This window comes from Phocoena phocoena, chromosome 20 (assembly GCF_963924675.1).
Source record: "Phocoena phocoena chromosome 20, mPhoPho1.1, whole genome shotgun sequence".
NCBI classification, from domain to species: Eukaryota; Metazoa; Chordata; class Mammalia; order Artiodactyla; family Phocoenidae; genus Phocoena; species Phocoena phocoena.
In genome coordinates, this window is record NC_089238.1 from 42,181,564 (window position 1) to 42,187,584 (window position 6,021).

Below are 6,021 nucleotides of genomic sequence, written 5' to 3' on the forward strand. Positions count from 1 at the left end.
GTTCCGAGCCGCCCGCGGGCTTCTGGGAGGGCAAGGACCGGTCGCTCCCAGCCTTCCTCTTGGACCCCGTAGTTCCCGGTGTGCCGGCCGCAATGCCTGCTGGAACTTGAAGTCCATGCTGCTCAGATGGGTAAACCAACGGCGGTAGGAGGTGTCAAGTTTGCTCCGAAATTGTGGAACGCTATACTAGAGACGCTGGGCTGTGTATAAAATATTGAAAAATAAAATAAATTTTTAAATTTTTAAAATCGTGAAATGTAAAATGCAGAGAGGAAACTTTATTAAACAAGTTTACATTTTAACAAGTAAAGCAAAAGGCCAGTGTTAACCTAGCCGAGGTCAAGAAATAGAATATGGCCGGCACCGCAGGAACCTCTTAAGACATATAAGACGTATAATTAGAAAAAAATTGTTTTTCTTTTTCTTAAAATTTTTCCCTTTTTAAATTTTTGTTTTTTCTTTTTTAAATTCTTTTTTCTAAGACATAGTTTTTAAATTACAAAAATAGCACATTTAGAACAATTAGAAAAAATAATCAAAACGTTAACATTTAAATCAGCCATAATCCCACATGAAAAGGTAAGTTGGCATTTAGGTTTATAGCATTCCAATGTCTTGTATACCTATTTGTGTGTGTGTGCGTGTGTGTGCGTGCGGGCACGCAACACTGAGATTATACTATGTATATTTTATATAACCTTCATTTTGCATTTTTCCATGTGATTAATTTTTTGTCTACAGTATCTTTAGCAGCTACATAGCATTCCAATATATGGATGAACCAACGTCTTCTTTCTCTAAACCACTACTGTAAGAAGTTTAGGTTATTTCAAAATTTTGCAATTCTAGACAGTCTCATATTAGAAACATCCTTTTAACTGTATCATTGCAGAAATTCATAATTATTTCCTTAGGATAATTTCCTTAAAGTAGAATTACTGAGTCGAAGAATACACAGTAGAACACGGATCAGAACATTCACTCATCACTCATCACTCTTCCCTTTTATTTTGAACATTGTGCAGACTCCTTAAAATGACTTCTTAAGCTTGAAGAATTCGCCTGTTTGCCAACCTCATTTTGGGCTCACGTTTTGTGTGTGTGTGTGTATACAACTTCTATCATTTCCTTTTCACCTACTACTCAACTTGCCCAGAGTCTTCATCTTGTCCATTCCAGCCTAACTAAATCCTTCCTGTTCTTCAAGCCTCACTTAGAAGACATTTCACCCTTTCATGACTTTTTGGATTAGGTTAAATCCCCTTGCTGCTCCCTCCTTAGCACCTCCTACTTCACCCTTCCTGAAATATGTTCTTCACAGTTAGCTCCTTTGGGGGCTGGTACTCTGTCTTCCTTTTTACCCTGCATCCCAGAACCTAGCCCAGGGCCTGTCACATTTCTTGAGGTTGGATGGAATTGAGTAGGCACGTAAGGATTTTGATACATGTTGAAAAACTGTACCACCAGCAAATTATATTTACTGAAATTTAATTTCATGTCCACCAACAAACTACATTTACTCAAATAGGAACATTCTTACAGCTGCCTCCCATTTCTTACATGTTTGTGTCATGGTTTTCTAGATACAGAACAGCTGACTACATAATCTTATGACTGCACAGGATAATTTCCCTGAGTTCTTTTCTCCCTTTCTATTCTTGTAGATAGGCCTGGAGAGGTCCCTTTCTCCTTTTCAAGTCTGTTCTTGTCCAACCCCAGTTCCAAATCCACTTCCATCCTCCACCTTACTGGACATGTTCCTGAGCCTTACTTACTTCTTTGCAGTTCTGTGATGGATTTGCCACACTGACCTTGGAGAGCCTGTTCCCCACTTCTTCATTGTGCGTATCACTATCTTCCACATCTACCATATCTTCCACAGGCAGAAGAGTGGGTGAGTAAGGGACATTTCCAAAGGACTGGATAGGCCTGGAGTGGTGTAGGAAGGAAGTGGGGATATAGGATGTAAGCCAACTATCGGTATCTCTGATGCTATTGGAATTCACCACCCAGTATCTGGACTAAATAGAGAAATCCCATTTCTGGTGGGTGGGTGTGCCCACTCCATGGGAGGCCAAGTAACTGGTCTAGCTTCAAAAGCTGTTCTACCAACCCCACTGGACTAGAATCAGTAAAGATCAAGTTTGGGGCCACTAAAGGACAACTCAGGAGGGCAAGTGGCAGCATCAGTGAGGATGTGAAATGACATGATGGATCCTTGAATGAATTAGACACAGACCTTAATCTCTACAGTATCCTGATCTGACAAAATCTTTGTATGGTGAACATTCCAGAATAGGGGAAGAGGCCTCTCAGTCTGACAGATCTTTGGTGAGTGTGGCTACTTTGTGATCCCAGTCTGCCTGCCAAATTACCAGGAGCCAAATTACCTGCCTCAGATCCTGACTGTTCCATTTGCTAGACGTGTAACTTTGAGCAAGTTACTTACTTATCCATCTCTGTGCCCCTGTTTCCTCATCGTCAAGTACAAATAATAGAGGTACCTCATGGTGATTGTATGAAACTTAAATGAATTACTATTTCCAGTGCCCTTAGTGAAGGGCTTGGCTTGTTGTGAGGACTCAGTAAGTGTGAGCTATTTTTATTAACTCACCCATTGCCTGCCTGAAAAGTCTTTCCTCCTCTTCTCTATCAAAAATCTTCTCATTTTTCTTTTTTTTTAAGTTAAGGTCTAAGTCACATAAATTGCATAAATATTAAGTGAAAAGCTTGATGAGTTTTCTCCCCATTTTTCAAAGTCCCACCATTATATGGTTGTCCCAACATCACTCTCTTTCTTATCACAAATACCTAACTCTCATCTAAGGAATCTGATTTGAGGAATTTCAGGGCTTCATGCCCTCTCCATGGGCACCAGCAGGAGGCAGTGTGGTATAGGGGAAAAGCCACAGTCAGCATGTTAAGGACCAAATAGACTTATCCTGGCCCAACAACTTAACAGGAGTACCTCAGAGATGTTGCAGGTTTGGTTCCAGACCACCGCAATGAAGTGAGTCACACGAATTTTTTGGTTTCCCAGCGCATATAAAAGTTATGTTTACACTATACTGTGATCTATTAAGTGTGCGTAGCATTATGCCAAAAAAAATACCTTAGTTTAATAATACTTTTTTTAATGCATTCTTTTATTAAATTAATTAGTTAATTTATGGCTGCGTTGGGTGTTCGTTGCTGCGCGTGGGCTTTCTCTAGTTGCGGAGAGCGGGGGCTACTCTTCGTTGCGATGCACCGGCTTCTCATTGCAGTGGCTTCTCTTGTTGCGGAGCACAGACTCTAGGCACGCGGGCTTCAGTAGTTGTGGCATGTGGGCTTAGTAATTGTGGCTCAAGGGCTGTAGAGCACAGGCTCAGTAGCTGTGGCACACGGGCTTAGTTGCTCCGTGGCATGTGGGATCTTCCTGGACCAGGGCTCGAACCTGTGTATCCTGCATCGGCAGGCGGATTCTTAACCACTGCGCTACCAGGGAAGTCCCCTTTAATTATACTTTATTGCTAAAAAATGCTGTCATCTGAGCCTTCAGTGAATCATAATCTCTTTGCAATAGTAGCATCAAAGATCACCATAACAAATACAATGCTAATAAAAAATTTTGAAATATTGCAAGAATTACCAAAATGTGACACAGAGAAACAAAGTGAGCAAATGCTCTTGGGAAAATGGTGTCTGTAGCCTTGCTCCACACAGGGTTGCCACAAACCTTCAATTTGCCAAAAACACAATATCTGTGACCCACAATAAAATGATGTATACCTGTACTGGCTTGGGTAAGAATTTAACCTCTGGAAGCCTTGTTTTCCCAATCAAGGACAAGAGGCTACCAAATGGACCCTTCAGAGGGTTGTGGTGAAGATGAAATAAGGCCTATAAACAATGCCTGATATATTCCAGTTAAATCAGTAAGGTTCTAACAAATAACTAATACCCAGTGTCAGGGAGGGTGCTGTGAAACAGGCACTTTCAGCCAGTGCTGGTGAGAAGGTAAATCAGTACAACTTTTCTGGAGACCAACTCAGAAAAAAGAAAAAAAAAGCAAGAGCCATAAAAATTCCATTTTTTAGAAATTTATCCTATGGAAAAATCATAAATGAGCACCAAGATTTAAGTACAAGGATTTTTCATCACAGGATTACTTATTATGTACAAAAAATTAGAACTGAAACAATCTGATAATAAAATTATTAACTAAGTCATTCATAGTAAGGAATTTTATTCGGTAATAAAAATTATGCCCCCCATAAAATAAATAAATAATTATGGACCCAAAGATTATTTCATGCTCAAGATATAATAAGAAGAGAAAAAAATACAAACATATAATGTGACAACAAATTTATGGAAATAATAATCATATAAAAATTTTTTTGCACATTTACTATTTATCACTTACTATGCTAGGGTGCCTTACATCTGTCATTTCATTTAATTTTCACCAAAATCCTATAAAAGAGGTCTCATTTTACCAGTGTTAATGATGAATAAACTGAGACTCCAGGTTAAGTGACTTGTCTAAGATATCATAATGAGTATGTTTGAGTCAGATTTTAGATCCAGATATGTTTGCTATTAACCAAGATAGAATGACAAGAGATTTCAAGTTTTTCTTCCTTAGACTTTCCTATGTTTTCCTAATTTTCTTCAATGAGTTGGGGGAAAAGATCTCCAATAATGTTATCTTTTATGAAGCCTTAGTATGGTGCCTGACTCATAGAAGAAGCTCAAGAGAGCTCCAGAGTCTAACTTCCTGTCTAGGACAGCATTTTCTGTCATATGTTACATGAGATTCTCTTGCATGGTCCACCAACATTAAAAATATTAATAATGATGAATTTTTGAAAACATGCACTTGAAATATGTATATATCAATCAAGCCTGTTACTGTTGGATATTATTGCTCAGGACAAAGCTTGAGTAGGTATTTAGGTTAAAAAAAATGAGTAATATAAAGATAATGTGATGTGAGTACGGGTGGCCTGTGGAGGTACCAAATATTGTGACGGTGACATGTGAGTGCTAAAGGTCTGCAAAATACTGTTCTGGCTTCTGTGGGCTGGAGAACAGCAAGAGGGAATGAAGCCCAGCGTGGACTGGAGTTCTTCAGGCCTTTTGATTCAGCACATGGGATGTTTGTGTCAAGCACACACCTGGCTAGTCCCTCCCAACCCCCCCAGGCCAAAGTTCTCTGTGGTCAGCAGTGAGAGTGACAGAAATTCAATAGAGGGGGGCATTGAGGTGGGATTAGAGGCAGTCTAGTTGGGAGGCTAAACGAGGGAATTGTCTTGAAGCCAAGGGCACCAAGCATTGGATGTTAGCTTGGGAAAACACTCTCTGTAACCAAGAATGAAGGAAGGAACTGTTGGAAACAATGGGAAGCTTAAACTGCAAAGCCGAGCTACTCATTGGCTTCACCTCTTCAAATCTGGGTCCCTTATCCATGCAGGTCAGAGACTCGAAAATGGTTTGTATGGTTTGCCCATAGAGCAAATGGGCATTTGCTCTATGTTTATTGAGGTCCTATTTTGTGAGTAGAAGCTCTGTAGGTTCTAGGGATACAACTCTATAGATAAAACAGTAATCTTGCCTTCAGGGAGTTCAAGGTCTGGATGGGGGCGACCAACATGTAAAAATAATGACACTATATTTTAATTCTGAGCAATGGTTATGTATTATTTCTATAGTCCCACCACCACCCCATGCCCTGCAAATAAATTCTTCTGAAATGGTTTTTCAAGCCAAAGTGGTAAGGAATAAATTATGATTGTATGGGGCAGGTTGAAAGAATCTAGGCTGGGAGTCAGACATACCTGGGTTAGAATTCCATCTCCATCGCACTCTAAACTGGAGGTTTTCAAACTGGAATTATATGTATCCCTGGGCATGAAGCCTTTTCAAGAGGGATCAGCCTTCATGTGTTCTCATTCTTAAAACTAATCTATCTGAGAACACACCAAGGTCAGAGATCCTGAGTGTTTCCCTGTCCCAATCGTCTTTCTCTCACTTTGC